Raw genomic sequence first — 23077 nt, 5'->3', positions numbered from 1 at the left:
CTGCCCGCTCTCTTTCTCTTTCTACCTTTCTTTATTTCTCTCTCTGTCTCTCTTTTTTTTCTCTCCTCCTTTCTTTGGCTCACAGAAGGTTCCCTGGCTCCTGGTCCGTCCATCTGTCCCTCTGCCCGTCCGACGATCCCACTGAAGCTCTAGCACCAACCGGGACACAGACTCTCACAAAGGTAAGAAACAGGGGAAGAGGAGAGGAGAGAGGGGCTCTACTTCCCTCAACTATCACTGATGCTGGAGGCAGACAGGACGAGGGAAAGGAAGAGAGAGGGAGTGGGGAGAATCCGAAATGAGAAGAGATGAAGTGGAAAAAGAAGAGGGAGAGAGGAGTGGAGAGGAGAGGGAATATAGAAAGAGATTTAGTTTGAAATGGTGTGTCTTGAAGAAACTGTCTGAGAATAGAGAAAGAGATTGATGCATGCAGCGGGCAGAATTGCAAAAAGGGAGAGAGGGATGGAGATGGATAGAGAGAATATCATGAAAATGTTGGTGTATCAGCTGTGCGGCTACAGAAAGCATAAAGCAGCGGCAGCTCTGCCTCTCCGTAAAATCCCATTCACAAATAAGACCTGTACTCTGGCAACTCTGATTGGTCCCCGAAATAGTGTATGTTTGATTCAATGTGTGTGTGCACTGTACTTAGAGAAATAGATTGAGAGAGGGTGAGAGGGAAGGAGGGAAATGGGAAGGGAGGAGGGGTATAGAACGTCTATTAGATAGCTCTTCTGTGGGTCTGGTGCTAATGCTGTGCTTGAGCGGCTGCTCCAGCAGCACACACCATGCAGGCTAACAGAGAAAGAGAGAGAAAGCTGAACTGAGTTGGAGTGTACGCTTTAATACGAGATGCAATGTGGGGAGGGGGGTCCAAATGGAAATAATCAGTGATGTCGGCTCTGCGGATGGGTATACTTGTCATAATGCAGGCTTCAGATACAGAGACGATCAGTGTGACTTTACGACAGACTTTGGGACACTTCCCTCCTGCCCGCCTCCCTACCCTTCCTTTCCCCTTCTCCCCTACTCCCTGATTGCCTCATCTCTCACTCCAGATTGCTCCCCTTTGATAACATCTGTAGAAACAGAGCTGCACTCCTGGCATGCAAACAGCAGCCTGTAAGAGTGACGTTATATTTCTGGGAAACTGTCGTTGGTGCGGCAATGTACGGGCAGCCTGAAGTATATATGGGGGAGAGAGAGGAATGGAGAGAGAGGGATGGAGGGATGGGGAGAACTTCAGCAACCACAAGGGAGTTAATGGGACAGAGAGGAGAGGGAGAAAGAGAGCACGTGAGAGAGGGGAGAGAAAGCATAAACTGACATATGGAGGGAATGAGGGGAATAATGAGTTGGCAGGAGAAAAAGAGGAGGGTTGGGCATCCAGAATAAAGGGAGTAGAGAGAGGGGGGGTAGCGATGAAGTGAGGGACAGAAGTAGAGAGAGAGGAGGGAGAGAGAAAGAGAGCGAGACGGAACGAGAAAGAGAAGGAGAGGCGGTAATGCAGTGCACAGTTACTTGTGAGCAGAGAGGAATATAGAAAGAGATGTGTAGATTGAAATGGTGTGTCTTGAGGAAACTGTCTGAGAACATTGAAAGAGAGAACAGGTTGATGCATGCAGCGGGCAGAATTGCAGAAATGGAGAGAGAGAGAGATAGGGATTGAAAGAGAGAGGGATGAGGGGACAGAGAGAACGTCATGAAAATGTTGGAGTACCAACTGTGCTGCTGCAGAAAGCCGTAAAATCCCATTCACAAAATAGACCTGGAATAGACGTTGAATTGACATCGGTGCCCATCTCCTTTTCACTACATAGAGTATCTCACACCCCATCACTCCTCTTTCATTAGAAGTGAATGTGAGGGGTGTGATGCATGACTCTAGACTATATCACATCAGGATTTTCTAGGAATTCACTGATTTTGGAGTGTGAAATACAGCCTTGTGAAACATACCGTCGTATTTGTGGCAGCTGGGATCGACTGGGATACCCAGTACAGCACAGGAGTGATGGGGATGTGCACAGGAGCGTGGTGGAAGGGTGGGCTGTGGGGAGATTTACCGGATGTGTCAGTACAGGTAACTGAGTTCTTGTGTGGTACACCTTCCACTTGGCGGTAGCTATGTGTTCAAGGGTTCTGCCTCTGGTTTGGTTTGCTGCTGCAGTGTGTGATAGAGTAACTTTCGTCCTCCTTCTTCTTGAGGTGTCTCTCCACAAACCCTGTCTATAATAGTGGAGTAGAACAAGCATGTTATTGTGTGTGTGTGCCTGCAACCAAACCAGATCAGACCAGAGCAGGCCTCTCCAGGGCGATGTAGCACCGCAGTTAATGAAGCATATTTCATCCCCGATCCCTGACTCGGGCACGGGCAGATTAATGACCATGGAACATGGATGGGATTAGAGCACCAATCCAACAGAGATGATCAATCTAGCCAGCTAGTACCAGTGTACCAGTACCAGTGTAGCAGCCCCACATACATCAAACTACAGTTATACTTATTATCTACTGTATATATTTTCTACAATTCCACATAGACGTGTGTGGGTGCCTTTCTGTGTGTGCAGTGCACGTATGTTTGAGTGAGTTTGAGTGAGTGGGTAGCTAGCTGTGTGCCAGTGGGTGGAAGAATAGGAAAATGTCATGATTACTTGGAAGAAGAGTATTTGTTTGTGTGGGATTGTGTAGGTGAGAGGTTGTTAGATGTTAGATAGGACCAGCTAATTGTGTGCGGACGGATCCAGAGTGCATGTTTGAATTTTTACGTGGGCAGTTTTATACTGAGCTGTAGGAAACTAAAGCACAGCTGCATTCTACAGTCCGAAAGGCATCACTCCCAATTCAAAAACTACCTCACACACACACGCACACACACACACACACACACACACACACACACACACACACACACACACACACGCACACGTGTACACACACACACACACTCTTAGAAAAAAGGATTCCAAAAGGGTTCTTTGGCTGTCCCCATATGAGAACCATTTTGGTTCCAGGTAGAACCCTTTTAAGATCAATGTAGAATCCTCTGTGGAAAGGGTTCTACATGGAACCCAAAAGGATTCTTCAAAGGGTTCTCCTATGGGGACAGGTGAAGAACCCTTTTAAGTTCTAGATAGAACCTTTTTTCTAAGAGTGTAACAGAGATATGATGAAAATATGTATCTTCCCCCCACTTAAAAGGTTACCTGCAATTAGCCATCATTAGCCAACAGAAAGTGACACATTCAATACTGCCTTGCACACTCTTGCCTGCATCTAGCTGATCTAGGGTGTAATCATTAGTCCAACATTTGCAAACGTTTGCTTCCGTTTAAAAAATGTTTGAACAGAATCAGCTGAATGAATACACCCCTGATCAATCGTAAACACAGTTCACTTTCATAGCAGCCACATTGTATTCCTTCTCACCTCTATACGCTCTCCTCTTCTCACCTTTCCCCTTAGTTTGTGGACTTCTGCTGTATGTGGCCAGACAAAAAAAACTTTCCAAGCCAAACCATATCATAACCGCTACACACAGCCTACAATGCTGTCACCATATTAGCTAAAGTAACGTCATTGTCAACATAGCTAATAGAACTAATGTGTTAGTAAACCCGCGACAATCATGCAGTAAAATTACAGTCTACACTCAGTAAGCAGTTTAGAACAATAAATTAGTAAAACAAAAAGCTCACCTTGACTTGGAAGAGTTCCGGTGTTGTGTTGGAAATTCATAGCCAGCTAGCTAACATAGCATCCCTCTGTTTGAGCAGGGTGTTTGAGTCGTCTAAACTAGCTAGCTGCATTTATTAGCTAAGTAAGTGAAACTAAATGTTAAAAAAATATATGAAATCTCAACCTCTCAATCTCTCTCTTGCTTGTCCTACATTTTGGAAGAAATTAATTTGTTCAAAATTGTTCAACTATTGTCTTTCGCTTTCTTTTAGTCAACTACTCACCACATTTTATGCACTGCAGTGCTAGCTAGCTGTAGCTTATGCTTTCAGTACTATATTCATTCTCTGATCATTTGATTGAGTGGACAACGTCAGTTCATGCTGCAGGAGCTCTGATAGGCTGGAGAACATCCTCCGGAAGTTGTCATAATTACTGTGTAAGTCTATGGAAGGGCGTGAGAATCATGAGCCTCCTAAGTTTTGTATTGAATTCAATGTACCCAGAGGAGGACTGAAGCTAGCTGTCCTCCGGCTACATCATGATGCTACCCTGCAGTGTACTGTTGAGGCTACTGTAGACCTTCATTGCAAAACAGTGTGTTTTAATAAATTATTTGGTGACATGTGAATATATTTAGTAGAGTTTGATCTGAAAAGTAAAACTTTTAAAATGTTTTATTGAAAACAAAAAAAAAGGAAATTCACTGAGGAGGATGGTCCACTGCTGTGAGGAGTGGGAAACTCAGAGGCTGCTGCCTGCCTGTCAGTATCATGGGGATTGATCCCATTGTAGTTTGACACTCATATCAACTCATTATTGCATTAACCACCACTCGTTCGCACATATGCGCACGCACAAACACTCACTTATAAACCCCTTCACCTAGATGCACACATAGTGAGATGTTACACATGCATTCATCTCTTGAACTTTGGCCAACAAAATCCACTTGGACCTCCCATCATCCTCCAACTCATAATGCTTCGGGGTTAAGGGGGATACCTAGTCAGTTGTACAACTGAACGCCTTCAACTGAAATGTGTCTTCCACATTTAACCCAACCCCTCTGAAACAGAGAGGTTCTGCCTTAATCAACATCCACAGCCCGGGGAACAGTGGATTATCTGAGTTGCTCAGGGGCAGAATGACAGATTTTGACGTTGTCAGCTCGGGGAGTCGATCCAGCAACCTTTCGATTACTGGCCCAACTTTTTAACCACTAGGCTTCCTGTTGCCCCTGTCGTTAGGGTTATGTTCATGGTTAGGGGTTAGAGAAAGGATGTTGAATGGGACTGAAGTGTGTCCCCACAAGGTTAGTAATACAATACCGTGTTTGTGTGTGTGTGTGTGTGTGCGTGTGTGTGTGTGCGTGTGCGTGCGTGTGTGTGTATGTGTGTGTGTGTACGTGTGTGTTACTGATCAGATGAAAGCACGTTTGAACAAGTGGCATTACATGACTGGAAGTTGGAAGCCAGAAGCTGGAAGGGAGCCATAACTTTGAACCACCTGCTAATAGAGAATTATGGCTGTGGTGTAATGTAGCCTGGTCCCAGATCTGTTTGTGCTTTTCCCTACTCCATTGGCATTCCATAAGGAGTTGGCAAGAGAGCAGAAACAGACTGGCACCCATGCTAGTGCTAATGGTGCATGGTGCTGGAACTTCAGCTGTTGTACCATCTACATTTGCCTCTAGATCATATGATTTCAGACATTCTAGTTTTACAAACTACCTGTGTTATCGTGCAGTAAGCATATTAACGTGTGGAGGGGAAAATTGTTGTATTGTTTTGATGGATGAGGCATTTTTCTGTTGTTGAATATCCAGGTGCTGATTTAATTGCCACCACACCTGCAATACACTCACTTTCTTGCATCTTATTTTACTCTCTCTCTCTCTCTTCCTCAATATTTTACTTCCTCACGTTTTCTTTCTTTCTCTCTATCACCAGCGCTCTCCCTATCCAAATGAAGGTGTAAAAAGGGAACACTTCCCACTTTGTGCCAAAGTTCAGTCGATCTATTTTAGAGATTTGGCCATGTATTTTTTTAAGGCCAACGTATTTTTAAACCGCCCGAGCAACAGAGGTCGCTTAGAGCGAATCTAACTTTAGTAGTGACACAGAGGTCACCGCAGCGCTGCAGGAGTCAGGCCTAGCAATTAAAACATCCACAAACTCCTAAATGAGATCATTAGTGTGCTGGGATGGATGGAAGTCATCTGGGAAGAGGCAAGGGAGACGAAAGAGGATTGAGATGTATTTTTATGGGTCACGGAGAGAGGGAGTTTTTGGTGAAATGAATGGGATGATAATGTAACATTGTGACCTATTTTGATGCTGTGTGACTTAAAGTCCTTACTCTTTTGGGAGAGTCAGTGGATGTGGATGATATATAGACACACACACACACACACACACACAACAAACTACGCTTCTTACCCAACATCGTTTGTAAAGGTGTACTCCTACTCTGTGACCTTAAAACAGCAGCCCTCTGCACCACAGTTCATCTAAGTGAGACAGGGGGCACTGTTTCACAGGCAAGTGGATGAGTAGATGGAGATACTGCTGCATTCCCTATATGGGGGCTCAAACTTCTGCTCCATCTCCTCCTGAGGTTTCTCATGAACCTGCCACTTACCGGCTACATAATTAGCCCCTTACAGAAGACTGCTGCCTGGTCCCTGGCTGAACAGTTCAATCTTAGAACTACTGTTCTCTACTCCCTGCATAGAGAATATATGCCAAGAATGGCCAATTTAGTGGGCAAAGTGCAGGAGTTACCAAACTCTATTCTATTCCGTTCCAACGTATTCTAGTATGTTGCTAGCAATGACTACGATGACCAGATATCATTACATTATCAGCGTGATACAAGAGATAAGCATGACTTGGAATAGCGGTCGTTGTGACCAATACACATCATATTCTACATCAGCTGTGGAATATCAGCTGTCCTATATACTGCTGAAAATAGAAGTTTCCTCCACTCCTCTCTCATTGCTTTGCCGGCCTGCTACTATATTTTAGATGAAGGTGACCAGATTTCTGAAATTAAAACCGGGACATTTCCAGTTCGGTGGTCAATATATCATTAAAATATCCAATGTTGTCTATGAAATGAAAAAGAGGGCCAATTCCGGTTTAATGTATTTAGTCTAACGGGCCCACTGTGATAGAGAAAACAACTATACTACAGAAACACTATAGACAAGACAGAACTGTCAGATCTGAACAGTCATTCAGTGGTCCTGGTAGTCTGGGTAGAATAAGAGTAGAAGAGAACATGGAGCAAAATTGAAAAAACACACAATAGTATATGTGAAATACTTAACAACATAATAAGGAAATAAGACGATGATGTGATTGGTAACTACATAATATAATTATACCAACCTAATCTGTATATTTCTCAGAAGAATGTATTTTCTTCAGGATTGCTCTGTCTTTGGCCAGCTTCTCCATGAACTCCTGGCAGGGGAGGTTGAAGTTTGTCTTCACTATAAGCGTGGCCTTGATGGTAGGAACAGTGTACCTATTTCTTTCTGCTGTCCATACGGTATATCATTCATTTGAAAGAACACTTTCTCGACTGGTGTATTACCTCCAGGTAAGCACATGACAACAGACGCTAATCTAGCCAGGCAAGTGTGTGGGATGTCGTTCTCTTTGAAGTGGGTAACCACCGTGCTCCATCTCTGACTGAGCGGTGTCTCAGATGTTTTCCATTCTTCAAGCGATCCCCTCTTTGCAGGCCAGTAACCTCGTCAAACAATGCATCCTCATTGATGGTCACATTGGGGCATTTTTTTCTGCAGTGTGGCTGCTGCCTTCTAGATCTCTTCACACTGAGGTTGCCTTTTTAAAAGGAGACCATGTAAATCTTTTAGATTATCTGTCTACTTTCCCCATGCTTTGCAAGTAGTTCACAGCCGTAGTGAAGAATGATTGTGATGTTTTGAGGAAGCCCTCTTTAGACATTGCTCCATTTCCCTCTAACTCTCTCAGAAGTCCTCTGACCAAAACTGGAATGAAGTTGTCATCACATCTTGCAGTCAATTTTGCCTCAACGTTTCTCAGAATTGCAGCTGACTCCACAGCCCAGCGGTCCTGGCATTCAAGAATCTTGATCGTGTCACTGAATACGGTCTAGATTTTGGATGCAATCGTTATGTCAGTGTGAATAAGGGGCTTGCAGTATAGCCAACGCTAAACGTCTCTGTTTGTCGCGTATTACACTGATGACCTTCATTCACTTGAATGTCATTCTCTATTTGGGAGTGTTAGGTTGAAGCCTTATCAGTGAATGGGCTTTGGACATTATACTGTAGTACTGTAGACTCTCACACGTGTGTGTGTGTGTGTGTGTGTGTGTGTGTGTGTGTGTGTGTGTGTGTGTGTGTGTGTGTGTGTGTGTGTGTGTGTGTGTGTGTGTGTGTGTGTGTGTGTGTGTGTGTGTGTGTGTGTGTGTGAATCTACAGTACTACAGTAAAATGTCCAATGCCCATTCACTGATGGGGCTTCAACCTAACACTCCCAAATAGAGAACGACATTCAAGTGAATGTATGTCATCAGTGTAATACGCGACAAACAGAGACGTTTAGCGTTGGCTATACCGCAAGCCCCTTGCTCACACTGACATTATGATTGCATTCAAAATGGCACCCTATTCTCTAGATAGTGCACTACTTCTGACCAGGGAAGTAGTGCACCATCTTTTCTATCTTTATGAATAACTGCACATATCGTTCCTTTGTAGGACCATGAATGTGTGCATCCCCCTTCTCCCTCTTTCCTCTCCTTCTCCCCCCCTCTTTCCTCTCCATCTCTCTCCTCCTCCTCCTCCCTCCCTCTTTTTTATGTGGAGCTGTGAGCGCTGGCTGGACACAGTCAACTCAGCTTGCCCCGGGGCTCTGCCCCGGCTCCCACCAGCAGAGTGTGAAGATTGTGTCAGAGTAAGAGAAGAGGAGAGCAGTAGAGGAGTGGAAGCCCAGTGCTGAACTGGCTATTATAATGCAAGGTCAATGGAGGGTTTATGTAGCCGAGAGCACACACACATACACTTCTGTAAGACAAGAGGAGTTGTCAGGTGGCAGAGTTTCTGCTGCCAATACTGCTGCCAATGGGACAGGGGCTTTAGCCTCTCTCTCTCTGAATACACACGCTCCGACAATCTACATTGAAATACATACACACGCACACACACACACACACACACACACACACACACACACACACACACACACACACACACACACACACACACACCCTGACTCACTCATACACTCAGTAAAAGCATGAGCAGAGGAATGTGCAGTTATGCGTGGATGGTGGTCACCCACCCAGTCACCCACACTGCACCAGGAAACACATCAAGAGCTAATGCAAATACATGAACACACACTCAATATCTGGTTTATATTTAGTCTGATGCAAACAACCACACACAACAAAGCATAGTTAAGTAACGTGATGTCATGTCAAAGTTCTGACGGATAGGCCACTTATGTAATGTATTACTTCTTTATCGATAATCCCGTCATCCCGATTTTGAGAGTCGTACAAGCGAAAGAATGAATTACGAGTTATTACGATAACAGCATAATTATAGGGCTTGGGGCTTTTGTGTTTGCAGCCTGCAGGACCATGGGTTAAATCCCAGACAAACAGAGAATGTGCTGACAATGTAAAGCCCAAACTGTATGTTCAAGGATTTTAAGCCGCCTATGACTGGGATTTTAAACCTTGTCTCCCCCCCATCAAAGACTAGTGCAGAACATAAATTGTGTTGCGTTTTAGTTTTTTGGTACCGTAAGCCAAAGGCATGAGGAGAATGGGGAATAGAAGTGAATCTGTCCCAGGAAGAGAAAGAAAGGATCCAGCACAATAGAGCAGGGTAGACCGTCCTGATGCAGACAACAAGCTGAGAGGAGGAGGAGAAAGGCGAGAGAAACAGAGAATAAAAGAGCAGGAGAAAATGGGAAGAAGAGGTGCTGGAGGGTACGTGAGGAAGAAAGAAAGTAAGAAAGAGAGGAAGAAAGAAACAGATAAGAAAAGGAAAACGCAAACCAGACACAAAGGAGAGGGGCCAGAGTAGCGAGGGATAAAAGACAAGAAAATAAAGGAAGATAAAGGCGTGTGTGGTGGATGGACAGGCAGTGTTCTGCGGATGTATGAAGCCTCAGCTTCAGCACCATGCTAGTTGGCTAAGTGATACACAGGACCCTGATATCCAGCCCTTCCCCATAGTCTCATTCTCTCTCTTTCTCTCTCACCCCTCCCCCTAGGATCCTCTATCCTCCTCTACTCCGCACACAGGGCTGTGTGGACTCAAGCCTCAGCGGCCATCAAAACCCATCAGACTCATCCTGGACAGGCCTGGCTGCCACTCACATTATTCAAAAGGAAACAGGAATCCTCTTCATACACATAGACAAACACGCATTGACTAGTGGAATGCAGTCATATTCAGACTGTAGGTACATTCAGACTGAAGGTACAAGAGTTAAATACCAAAAGAGAATGTCCCATCCCTGCCCATCTGGCACTCAAGACTCAATCAAACAATCTTAGAATATTTGTGGGGGGGGGAGCCAATTTGAACCATAGGAAGCTGGTGGACAAATAAATGGGAGGATAGGCTCATTGTAATGGTTGGAATGGAAAAAAAATGGAATGGTATCAAAAACATTTGTTGGGAGTTGTTCCCATGTGGTGAATGGATGCTGAGTTCAGAGTTCTACAGAGTACTCCTGCCCCGCTGCTGATATGAGGTTTGTCTCATATATTGGGTGTTAGGCTCTGAGACTACAAGGCAGCAACAGGTCAGTCAGCAGTGTGCTGCGTTGCCTACCTACTCCTTCACCCACTAATACTACTACTCTGCATTGGCACGCCCCCAAGCTATCAGTCAGTCATCCAGGAGGAGGAAAAACATGCCCAAGTAGCAAAGGGAGATGGAAGGATGAAGGGAGGGATGGAGGGAGACGGAGGGAGGAAGCAAGAGAGATGGAGAGTGGATGGAGGGATGCAATGAAGGAAGAGAGATGGAGGGAGGATGTACGAGAGATGGAGGGATGAGAGAGGAAGAGAGATAGTGGGGTGAAGGGAGGATGGAGAGAGGAAGAGCACTACTGACTGTCATAAATCCTTCACTGCCAGGGAATTACCGTAAACTGGAAAGACCTTATCGTTTTAACTTTTTACCCATAATCCCAGATTATGTATGTTTATAGGGATCACGTGTCATGATGTCATTACCAATAAAGGCAAATCAAACGTCCCATCTCAAGACCCACCAAATCAAATCAAATAGCAGTGGAATAACATAACAGGAGCACCAAAATATAAACAATACTGGCACCCAGAATTAATACCGAAACCTATTTAAATCCAAGTCAAGCACTGCACGACAGTGATGGAATGGTCTGAGTGTTATCAGAAATACTGTCTCTTAAAATAAAATGGAGTAATTAACATAATAAAAAACATCCCCACCAACACCCGTCTGTTTAAGCTAGAGATATGTTTTTTTTTGTATGGGCTGCGTCTCAATCCACCACATCCACCGATGTCAGCCTTCCACATCTACGGTGGAAAGTGGCAGAGCTACGGCTCTGTTTGTCAGACCAGGAGACGTCCCAAAAATCGATCCTCTCGCGAAAATGTCTGTAGCGTCAGAACTGTTTGGCCTTACCAACTAATACACGATGGTGTTCTACTTTTTGTTCAATGACACCCACAAGCCCCATGAGACTCGTCTGAAGTCAGTGCCGCCAATGTGCCAACTTCTAAGGCACTTCAGAACCTTATGATTTATTTTTCGACAGTCTGTTTTGCCATTTATCCAATGTTATTCAATGCATTTCTATGGGCTATAGCAGTAAAGGCCAATTTATTTACAGTACCAGTCAAAGGTTTGGACACACCTACTCAGTCCAGGGTTTTTCTTAATTTTTACTATTTTTTGCATTGTAGAATAATAGTGTAGACATCAAAACTATGAAATAAAACATGGAATCATGTAGTAACCAAAAAAGTGTTGTTGTTTTTTAGATTCTTCAAAGTAGCCAACCTTTGCCTTGATGGCAGCTTTGCACACTTTGGCATTCTCTCAACCAGCTCCAGTCACCTGGAATGCAATTTCAATTAACAGGTGTGCCTTGTTAAAAGTTAATTTGTGGAATTTACTTCCTTCTTAATGCATTTGAGTCAATCAGGTAGGGGTGGTATACAGAAGATAGCCCTATTTGGTAAAAGACCAAGTCCATATTATGGCAAGAACAGCTCAAATAAGCAAAGCGAAAAGACAGTCCATCATTACTTTAAGACATGAAGGTCAGTCAATGCGGTACATTTCAAGAACTTTCAAAGTTTCTTGAAGTGCAGTCGCAAAATCCATCAAGCGCTATGATGAAACTGGCTCTCGTGGACCGCCACAGGAAAGGAAGACTCAGAGTTACTTCTGCTGCAGAGGATACGTTCATTAGAGTTACCAGCCTCAGAAATTGCAGCCCAAATAAATGCTTCACAGAGTTCAAGTAACAGACACATATCAACATCAACTGTTCAGAGGAAACTGCGTGAATCAGGCCTTCATGGTCGAATTGCTGCAAAGAAACCACTACTAAAGGACACCAATAAGAAGAAGAGACTTGCTTGGGCCAAGGAACACGAGCAATGGACATTAGACCGGTGGAAATCTGTCCTTTGTCCTGATGAGTCCAAATTTGAGATTTTTGGTTCCAACCGACGTGTCTTTGGGAGAGTGTCACTAGCAAAGCACCGTCACACCTCCTCCTCAATGCTTCACGGATGAACGAATGATCTCCGCACGTGTGGTTCCCACTGTGAAGCATTGAGGAGGAGGTGTGATGGTGTGGGGGTTCTTTGCTAGTGACACTGTCTGTGATTTATTTAGAATTCAAGGAACAGTTCACCAGCTTGGCTACCACAGCATTCTGCAGCAATACGTCATCCCATTTGTTTTGCGCTTAGTGGGACTATCATTTGTTTTTCAACAGGACAATGACCCAACACACCTCCAGGCTGTCTAAGGGCTATTTGACCAAGAAGGAGGGTGATGGAGTGCTGCATCAGATGACCTGGCCTCCACAATCACCTCACCTCAGCCCAATTGAGATGGTTTGGGATGAGTTGGACTGCAGAGGGAAGGAAAGGTAGCCAACAAGTGCTCAGCATATGTGGGAACTCCTTCAAGACTGTTGGAAAAGCATTCCAGGTGAAGCTGGTTAAGAAAATTCCAACAGTGTGCAAAGCCGTCATCAAGGCAAAGGGTGGCTACTTTGAAGAATCTAAAATGTAACATATTTTTTTGTTTGTTACTACATCATTCCATATGTGTTTTTTCATAGTGTTGATGTCTTCACTATTATTGTACAATGTAGAAAATAGTAAAAGTAAAGAAAAACCCTTGAATGAGTAGGTGTGTCCAAACTTTTGACTGGTACTGTATATACTGATAGGGGTCCTACAATTCCAAATCAATTAGCTAATTGAGCCATGGTATGACCATCTTAAAACAGGGGTTATTTATAGAAAAGATGCATTTCTCCATTTCAAAGGAAAGAGACGAGATACCGGAGAGAGGGAGCATTCGGAAATAATGTATCTAGTAATGACTTGTCAGGAAACCTGGAACTGTTCACGAGGAATTCACATTTGTCACCCGACTGACTGGCTACCACCAAGAGAGGACACCAAGAGAGGACACCAAGAGAGGACACCAAGAGGGGACACCAAGAGAGGACACCAAGAGAGGACACCAAGAGAGGACACCAAGAGAGGACACCAAGAGAGGACACCAAGAGGGGACACCAAGAGGGGGATGACGAGGCCAGTAAAGAAAAACACAGCTAAAGCAGAAACAACGTAACATAAAAACCAGGGTCATATTCACTAGATACCAAACTGAAGAAAACAGTTGGAAATGGGGAGGGACTGCCTGAGTTTATAAGGAATGCTCGTTTTTTAGTTGCAAAACGAAGTGCAATAATGAATACGACCCTGATGTTATTTAATGCAAAGCCAGCGGCTCCCTGCCAAGGTACATCTGGTCCTATATCTAACCCACCTGGAACAGAGGGGGCAGGAGCCAAATGATACAGTCATGATAATGGATTGAGTGAGAGATACAGAGAGAGCGAGAGAGAGAGAGAGAGAGAGAGAGAGAGAGAGAGAGAGAGAGAATTGACTGCCAACATGGCTGGCAGACAGTCACATAATTTCTTAATATCTTAATCTCTGCTGTTTCAAGAGGCTCAAAGAGAAACTCCTGAGAAGACATTTGACAATTAGATAAAAAGGAGGTGCCTCCTGTCTGTAATGTATTGTAGAATACTACTCAGCTCCTCGGATTCCCACTCCAGTTGTACAATTGACAGAAATAAATGGGGAAGAGGAGGAGAGGAGAAGAGAGGAAAGAAGAGGAGGTGGCACTCTTGCATTTTAATTGGCTCTGGTTGTATGTGGAGGAGCAGAGCATTGAGGAGAAAACTCAGCCGTGCCAGCAACATGGCACCTCAATCACACTGTATCTATCTCTGCTCAGAGCAGCATTAACTGGGCCGTCCGTTACTGAAGCAGTTTAGCTTATCAGCTCCTCTCCTCCGAGGCCTCTCTCACTTCCATTCCTCCCTCTGGGGCACTGCCACCTTACAAGCCTCACACGCCTCTCCTAATTATGCCCCCTGTCTGTCTCCAAGCCTCCATCCCCCTTCCTCCCCTCTCTCTACCCCCTCTCATCTTGTCAAATACAATTTTAGTTCAGGTGGTTTATTGGCAGGGCCACTCCAGGTTCAAAACCAATGCTGGCATCCTGAGCAGATTCCATTATGTTCACGGCAACAGTAAATAGAGGTTGGTAGCAGAATGGTAACAACAGTGGCCAACTTCAAAATATTGTCATTGTTCTGATCCCTGGTCAGTTCCTTGGGATTACCTTGTTTAATTAGGGGCGTTTCGAAATGCAAATAGCCAAGGTCGTGCACGAGCACTGAGGCTGAGAACAAATGCCATTTATCAATGGTGATCGCCTACCAGTGTGTGTATGACACTCATTGGATTGTTTTATAATCACACTTTTTCTATGCGTATTAACATTCTAAATTCCATTCGGAAATAGTATTTGAGGTAAATTGATAAATGAGGCCCCAGGTGTTCCTTGTCTATGTTCTGTCCACTTACCCACAGCCTATGCTCTATAAGAGGAACGAGACAAAGAGAAAGTACTGGTTAAAAAGTTTAGCTGCATCAAACGTCCTTACAACCCAACACAATTATGCTTATTTTGCCCTCAGTCGGATAGTCTTTATCATGTGTGTCTTTCACTAGTAGAAGAGCTTCTAGCGAAGCCTGGCTACAGATGAACTAGTCCCCTCTTTATGTTCACATTCAAACCCCTCTGCCCATATGCGTGAGACTAAGATATATAGAGAGAAATAGTGGAAGACATGAAAAAAAGAGAGGGAGAGCGAGCCAGTGGAAGGATATGAGAGAGAGACAGCTCGTGTGAAAGTGTGGGCATCTAAGTGCCTCGGGAGAAACAGGCAACATAGTATGTGAGTAACTGAACTGAGCTCTCGTGGCTCTCTGCTCTAGCGTGATGTCTTTAAAAAGTAGGCTCCTTCAAATGCATTGTTGTCCCTCCACTAGCTTGCCTTTTGGCCAATTAGTATAACCTCCTAGACAACTCTTCTCCTTTCACCAACCTGTAATTGTGTGGAAAGAGTCACGATAGAGTTTACAACTCAGTTATTTATTATGCGTCAGTATTAACCAGGGATGGGGTCAATTCCATTTAATTTCCAGTCAATTCAGGAAGTACAATCAAATTTAAATGATCTTCAATGCTTTTCAATTAGGAAACATTTGAATTTGAATTGGAGTTTGGTTCACTTTTTGGAATTGACTGTAATTGATATGGAATTGACCCCAACTCTGGAATTAACCTCCCGACCCTACACTACACTTTTCCTCTCCTCTCAATTCCTCTCTCCCCTCATCTCCTCTCCTTTCATCCCTAGGCGACGTGGACCCACCCTACATCTTAACACAACAGTGATCCTCATCCTACATCGACTCAGGGACTACTGACGCGAGGGGAACCAACAGGGTCATGAACCCTCCTCATTATACAGGCAGGCCTATAATGTAAACAGAAATGTGTCTTCTCTATGCCTCCATCTCTCTGTGTAGGCAGAGAGATAGCAGAAGAAAACACAATGGACAGGCACAGAGAGAGATATACACGGCAGGCACAATAAATAGCCTACAGTGGCACGATAATCTAAGAGCGAGCACTATCGGGTCCTTACTCGCTAGCTGCTGACAGTATGGGCGTAATATCAAACCCTAGTCCTTCCTCTGACCGTCAGGCTCTGAAAAGCACGAGAGGGTGTGAGTGTGTTTAAAGCTTGATCAATAGCTCGACCTTTGGGCCGATTTGGCTGAATAGTATCTGTTACTCTCCTGGGACAATGTCAATGTTCTCGACTTCCAAAAAAGAGAGAGAGTGTGTGTGTGTGTGTGTGTGTGTGTGTGTGTGTGTGTGTGTGTGTGTGTGTGTGTGTGTGTGTGTGTGTGTGTGTGTGTGTGTGTGTGTGTGTGTGTGTGTGTGTGTGCGTGCGCGCGCGCGTGTGCACGTATGTCGTGTATGTTTAATCTGTTATTTCCGAGAACAAAGAACGAGTAATAGTACGCATAGTTTAAGAACATAAGAAGATGGCAGAGAGAAAGAACAAAAGAGAGTGAGATGGAGATTGTGAGAAAGGGAGAGTGTGTGAAAGAGAAAGTTGGAGAGATACCAAATATTTTAACCATATACAGCACGTTTGGGAATTATTCAGACTTTCCCCCCCCAAAATGTACTTTACAGCCTTGTTCTAAAATTGATTAAATAAAAAACTGTCCTCATCAATCTACACACAATACCTCATATTGACAAAGTGAAAACAGGTTTTTTGAAATTCTTGCAAATGAATAAAAAATAAACATAACTTAATTACATAAGTATTCAGACCCTATGCTATGAGACTTGACATTGAGCTCAGGTGCATCCTGTTTCCATTGATCATTTTTGAGATGTTTCTACAACTTCATTGGAGTCCACATGTGGTAAATTCAATTGATTGGACATGATTTGGAAAGGTACACACCTGTCTATTTAAGGTCCAACAGTTGACATTGTATGTCAGAGCAAAAACCAAGCCATGTGGTCGAAGGAATTGTCTGTAGAGCTCCGAGACAGGATTGTGTTGAGGCACAGATCTGGGGAAGGGTACCAAAAAATGTCTTCCGCATTGAAGGTCCCCAAGAAAACAGTGGCCTCCATCATTCTTAAATGGAAGAAGTTTGAAACCACCAAGACTCTTCCTAGAGTTGACCGCCTGGCCAAACTGAGCCATCGGGGGGAAGGCCTTGGTCAGGGAGGTGACCAAGAACATGATGGTCACTCTGACAGAGCTCCAAAGTTCCTTTATGGAGATGGGAGAAACTTCCAGAAAGACAACCATCTCTGCAGCACTCCACCAATCAGGCCTTTATGGTAGAGTGGCCAGGCGGAAGCCACTCCTCAGTAAAAGGCACATGACAGCCCGCTTGGAGTTTGCCAAAAGGCACCTAAAGACTCTCAGACCATGAGAAACAAGATTATCTGGTCTGATGAAACCAAGATTGAACTCTTTGGCCTGAATGCCAAGCGTCACGTCTGGAGGTAACCTGGCACCATCCCTACGTTGAAGCATGGTGGTGGCAGCATCATGCTATGGGGATGTTTTTCAGCGGCAGGGACTGGGAGACTAGTCAGGATCGAGGGAAAGATGAACGGAGCAAAGTACAGAGAGATTCTTGATGAAAACCTGCTCCAGAGCACTCAGGGCCTCAGACTGGGGCGAAGGTTCACCTTCCAACAGGACAGTGACCCTAAGCACACAGCCAAGACAGCACAGGAGTGGCTTCGGGGCAAGTCCTTGAATGTCTTTGAGTGGCCCAGCCAGTGCCCGGACTTGAACCCAATCGAACATCTCCAGAGACTTGAAAATAGCTGTGCAGCGATGATCCCCAACCAGCCTGACAGAGCTTGAGAGGATCTGCAGAGAAGAATGGAAGAAACTCCTCAAATAAAGGTGTGTCAAGCTTGTATCTTCATACCCATGAATTGCTGCCAAAGTACTGAGTAAAGGGTTCTAATACTTAAGTAAATGTGTAAATTTATATATATTTTTTTTAAATAAATAAAAAAATATATATATTTATACATTTCTAAAATGTTCTAAAAACCATTTTCTTCTTTGTCATTATGGGGTACTGTGTGTAGATTGATGAAGTAAAAAAAAAAAAATGTAATGTGGAAAAAGTTAAAAGGTCAGAATAGTTTCCGAATGCACTGTATATGGTCAAAATCACCCCATTAAAGCCTGCAAGGAATATACAACACCATACCATGAAATACTATGGCACAACCTAAAAAAGCTATGAAAAACAAACTGACATAGAGGTTGAAGTTGAGTACGACCAAAAGGTTTTATTTGGGTCGCTCAGTTGTGGCTTGACCAGTAAAACATTTAAGTACTAAGAGAGGACCATTAGGACAATTCAAGTTGCTTTAGCTATGGCAAATATACCTAAAAGGAGTAGGCAACACTCACCAAAAGGCTACCCATCCTCAACAGTTCCCCCCTGTAGGCGTATAGGCCAACATTGCCATTCTGCAGAATGAACGAGTCGTGCTATTGCTGTTCTGCAGAATGAACGAGTCGTGCTATTGCTGTTCTGCAGAATGAATGAGTGTGCTCCACCTGGCCACCTTGCCATCTTGCCACCACATTCAGCAGCATCTTTTGCGCATCACATCAGGTAACCATAGTTGATCTCATTTTGGGATAGTGCTTTTATGGCGATGTGGGTGACGTCTATTGCTCCATTCGAATTTGGGAACCCATTGAAGGCAAAGAAACCCCTCTGACATCAACCTGTTGTGCGCTAGTGTATGGAAAGTGTACATACAGTGCCTTGCGAAAGTATTCGGCCCCCTTGAACTTTGCGACCTTTTGCCACATTTCAGGCTTCAAACATAAAGATATAAAACTGTATTTTTCTGTGAAGAATCAACAACAAGTGGGACACAATCATGAAGTGGAACGACATTTATTGGATATTTCAAACTTTTTTAACAAATCAAAAACTGAAAAATTGGGCGTGCAAAATTATTCAGCCCCTTTACTTTCAGTGCAGCAAACTCTCTCCAGAAGTTCAGTGAGGATCTCTGAATGATCCAATGTTGACCTAAATGACTAATGATGATAAATACAATCCACCTGTGTGTAATCAAGTCTCCGTATAAATGCACCTGCACTGTGATAGTCTCAGAGGTCCGTTAAAAGCGCAGAGAGCATCATGAAGAACAAGGAACACACCAGGCAGGTCCGAGATACTGTTGTGAAGAAGTTTAAAGCTGGATTTGGATACAAAAAGATTTCCCAAGCTTTAAACATCCCAAGGAGCACTGTGCAAGCGATAATATTGAAATGGAAGGAGTATCAGACCACTGCAAATCTACCAAGACCTGGTCGTCCCTCTAAACTTTCAGCTCATACAAGGAGAAGACTGATCAGAGATGCAGCCAAGAGGCCCATGATCACTCTGGATGAACTGCAGAGATCTACAGCTGAGGTGGGAGACTCTGTCCATAGGACAACAATCAGTCGTATATTGCACAAATCTGGCCTTTATGGAAGAGTGGCAAGAAGAAAGCCATTTCTTAAAGATATCCATAAAAAGTGTTGTTTAAAGTTTGCCACAAGCCACCTGGGAGACACACCAAACATGTGGAAGAAGGTGCTCTGGTCAGATGAAACCAAAATTGAACTTTTTGGCAACAATGCAAAACGTTATGTTTGGCGTAAAAGCAACACAGCTGAACATACCATCCCCACTGTCAAACATGGTGGTGGCAGCATCATGGTTTGGGCCTGCTTTTCTTCAGCAGGGACAGGGAAGATGGTTAAAATTGATGGGAAGATGGATGGAGCCAAATACAGGACCATTCTGGAAGAAAACCTGATGGAGTCTGCAAAAGACCTGAGACTGGGACAGAGATTTGTCTTCCAACAAGACAATGATCCAAAACATAAAGCAAAATCTACAATGGAATGGTTCAAAAATAAACATATCCAGGTGTTAGAATGGCCAAGTCAAAGTCCAGACCTGAATCCAATCGAGAATCTGTGGAAAGAACTGAAAACTGCTGTTCACAAATGCTCTCCATCCAACCTCACTGAACTCGAGCTGTTTTGCAAGGAGGAATGGGAAAAAATGTCAGTCTCTCGATGTGCAAAACTGATAGAGACATACCCCAAGCGACTTACAGCTGTAATCGCAGCAAAAGGTGGCGCTACAAAGTATTAACTTAAGGGGGCTGAATAATTTTGCACGCCCAATTTTTCAGTTTTTGATTTGTTAAAAAAGTTTGAAATATCCAATAAATGTCGTTCCACTTCATGATTGTGTCCCACTTGTTGTTGATTCTTCACAAAAAAATACAGTTTTATATCTTTATGTTTGAAGCCTGAAATGTGGCAAAAGGTCGCAAAGTTCAAGGGGGCCGAATACTTTCGCAAGGCACTGTAACTGTTTGTTTTGCTGATTATTGCATCCAAAACATTGTCTCATCAAAGGCTGTGAGATACAGATCAGCAAACTCCAGCTAAAATGTGCCCATTGCCATAACCCGCCACTTGAAAGCACTTGGATGTGCACCGGAATGGCATATGTTTGCCTTTTTTATAGTAGGTCTAAAACCTTGCTAAAATCTTATAAGATTGGTTTGTGAAACAACATCTGATGACCAAATCTGTACTTTCTGCAAAAAAGTCCCACCTGTCTCTAGAAAGAGATCATTACCTCAGTCTTTTATAGTATTTCAACAATGGTTTCACTTTCACACATGCCTCTAATTTAACAAACTACTTAGCATTATATGGATTATTATCTTAACAAATGCACTGATGTGGTCAACATGTTGCATGAATTCACAATGGAAATACAATGAAATAGAAAACTGATTCAATTATTACTCTCACAATTTCACAAACGTTCAACATACAGTGCACATATTACATCTACAACGGAGTTCAATTTGATTTTGTCCCACAAATCTACACAACCTACTCCAGATTTTCAAAGTGAAAGAAAGTTATTAAAAATGTTCCACAAAAAAATACAGTGTCCTAATTGGATAAGTCTCCACCCCCCTGAGCTAAAACTTGCGGAAAGCACCTCTGGCAGCCATTACAGCTGTGAATCATTTTCATTAAGATTCTACCAACTTTGGACAACTTTTATGGCAACATACAGTGCCTTCAGAAAGTATTAACACCCCTTAACTATTTCCACATTTTGTTGTGTTACAGCCTGATTTTAAAATGGATTAAATATAGTTGTTTTTTACGCACGCTCATGAAGTGGAATTATGTTTTTCAGAATTTTGACTAATTAATTCAAAATGAAAAGCTGAAACGTCTTGAGTATTCAACTCCTTTGTTATGGCAAGCCTAAATAAGTTCAGGAGTAAACATTTGATTAACAAGCCACATAATAAGTTGCATGGACTCACTCTGTGTGCAATAATAGTAATAATAGTAATAATTTTTGACTACCTCAATTCTGTACCCCACACATACAATTATCTGTAAGATCCCTCAGCCCAGTAGTGAATTTCAAACACAGATTCAACCACAAAGACCGTTTTCCAATTGGTAGATGGGCAAACATTTTTTTTAAAGCAGATGTGGAATATCCCTTTGAGCACGGTGAAGTTATTCATTTCACTTTGGACTGTGTATCAATACACCCAGTCACTACAAAGATCCTAACTCAGTTGCCCGAGAGGAAGGAAACTGCTCTGGGATTTCACCATGAGGCCAATCACGACTTTAAAACAGTTACAGAGTTTAATGGCTGTGATAGAAGAAAACTGAGGATGGATCAATAACATTGTAGTTACTCCACAATACTAACTTATTGACAGAGTGAAAAGAAGGAAGTCTGTACAGAATACAAGACATGCATCCTGTTTGCAACAAGGCACTAAAGTAATACTGCAAAGAAATGTGGCAAAGCAATTCACTTTTTTGAAGGTTGTACCGTACGCTAATAAGCTAATGCTAAGCTATTTGCCAGCTATGTGGGGCGCCATGTTGATTGACATTATACTGTATAATGAATTCTATCAGACCAAAGATGTTAAAATGGGGTGAAGGAATGGTTCACTCATCTTTCGCATAAACTTCCGGAAGTGAAGTGAATGATCGTAGACAACACACCCCCTTCAACAGGCATACTGCAAACAGATCAAACTCATCTTCTCTTATTATCTTTGGTTGACGTGAATGGTTGACGTGAAAAACCGAACATGGCGGAGCGCACAAACTACCCATCGTGGGAATACTCTTGATTTCTAGAAAGTGTTTTACTCAGTCATTACGATCAATGTTGAGCTCACCTGTGATGTGATTCATTATAAATAGTAATTGGTATTAGCTAATTCATGTTGTGGTTTCTGTCAGCCCAGAATTCTCTAAATATGACCGCTTGAATTCTTAAATATGACAGCTTGTGTTACTTTAATCTTCCCTCAGTTAGCGCTAGAACTAATGTAGTCTACATTTTCCGGTTTGGGTGATTGTGTATGTGGTAGCTACTTCTGTGAATGTCTGAACATTGCATCCAAAAATAAACTGGCCACATTCAGGACATAACTTTGTAAGAACTGTGCTTTTGAAAAATGTTTCTGTGAAAAACCAATGTGTCTAGCTCAAATGCTGATTTGCGTCAATCGACACTGGACGTTATAAATAAGCGTTCTAATCACACAGGTTTGAGTGTATGCTGCAGGGACCACTGTAGAATGATCACACGTATTTTTTGTTGTATTTTTTTATTTAATACAATTTTAAAATGTTTTTTGGTACTGTGAAAATGTCAGGGGGGGTAGCTCAAACATTTCGGACGATACAGACAGAAGCTGGCAGATAGGCTGTGCCGACTTCAGTCTCCTGACACTTGTGACAGTCGTAGAGGAAAGCGGAGAACATCATCGTGCTCGTAAGAGTGTCATCTTTCCATGTAGGCCAAACCGTTCGGAAGCTACAGAGGCTTTTGTTAGAAGACCGATTTCCGGGATGTTTCATGGTCTGACAAACACAGCTTTAGTTCTGTCACCTTTCACTTCAGATGCGGAAGTGCGGTACAGATCTTTAGGGGATTTTTTTATTCTGCTAATTCGTTTCCTCGGGGGCGCGGAATGTCAATTTACGCACACTCTCAAGTAAACGTTTATATTGATAAATCTCACACTTTGCGTGGAAATGATCTC

General features: G+C 43.2%; 1 protein-coding gene across 1 annotated transcript in view; it reads left to right on the top strand.

The window, feature by feature from the left end:
• Positions 1-23077, top strand: part of LOC112225879 (parvalbumin-7) — a 41293-nt gene continuing 18216 nt past the window's right edge. Inside the window, exon 1 of the mRNA XM_024389983.2 lies at positions 1-182. The gene's annotated coding sequence lies outside the window, so the exon portion shown is untranslated. The remainder of the gene's footprint in view (positions 183-23077) is intronic.

Source organism: Oncorhynchus tshawytscha, linkage group LG27 (genome assembly GCF_018296145.1).
Source record: "Oncorhynchus tshawytscha isolate Ot180627B linkage group LG27, Otsh_v2.0, whole genome shotgun sequence".
Taxonomy (NCBI): domain Eukaryota; kingdom Metazoa; phylum Chordata; class Actinopteri; order Salmoniformes; family Salmonidae; genus Oncorhynchus; species Oncorhynchus tshawytscha.
This window is presented reverse-complemented; position numbering and strand designations above follow the sequence as displayed.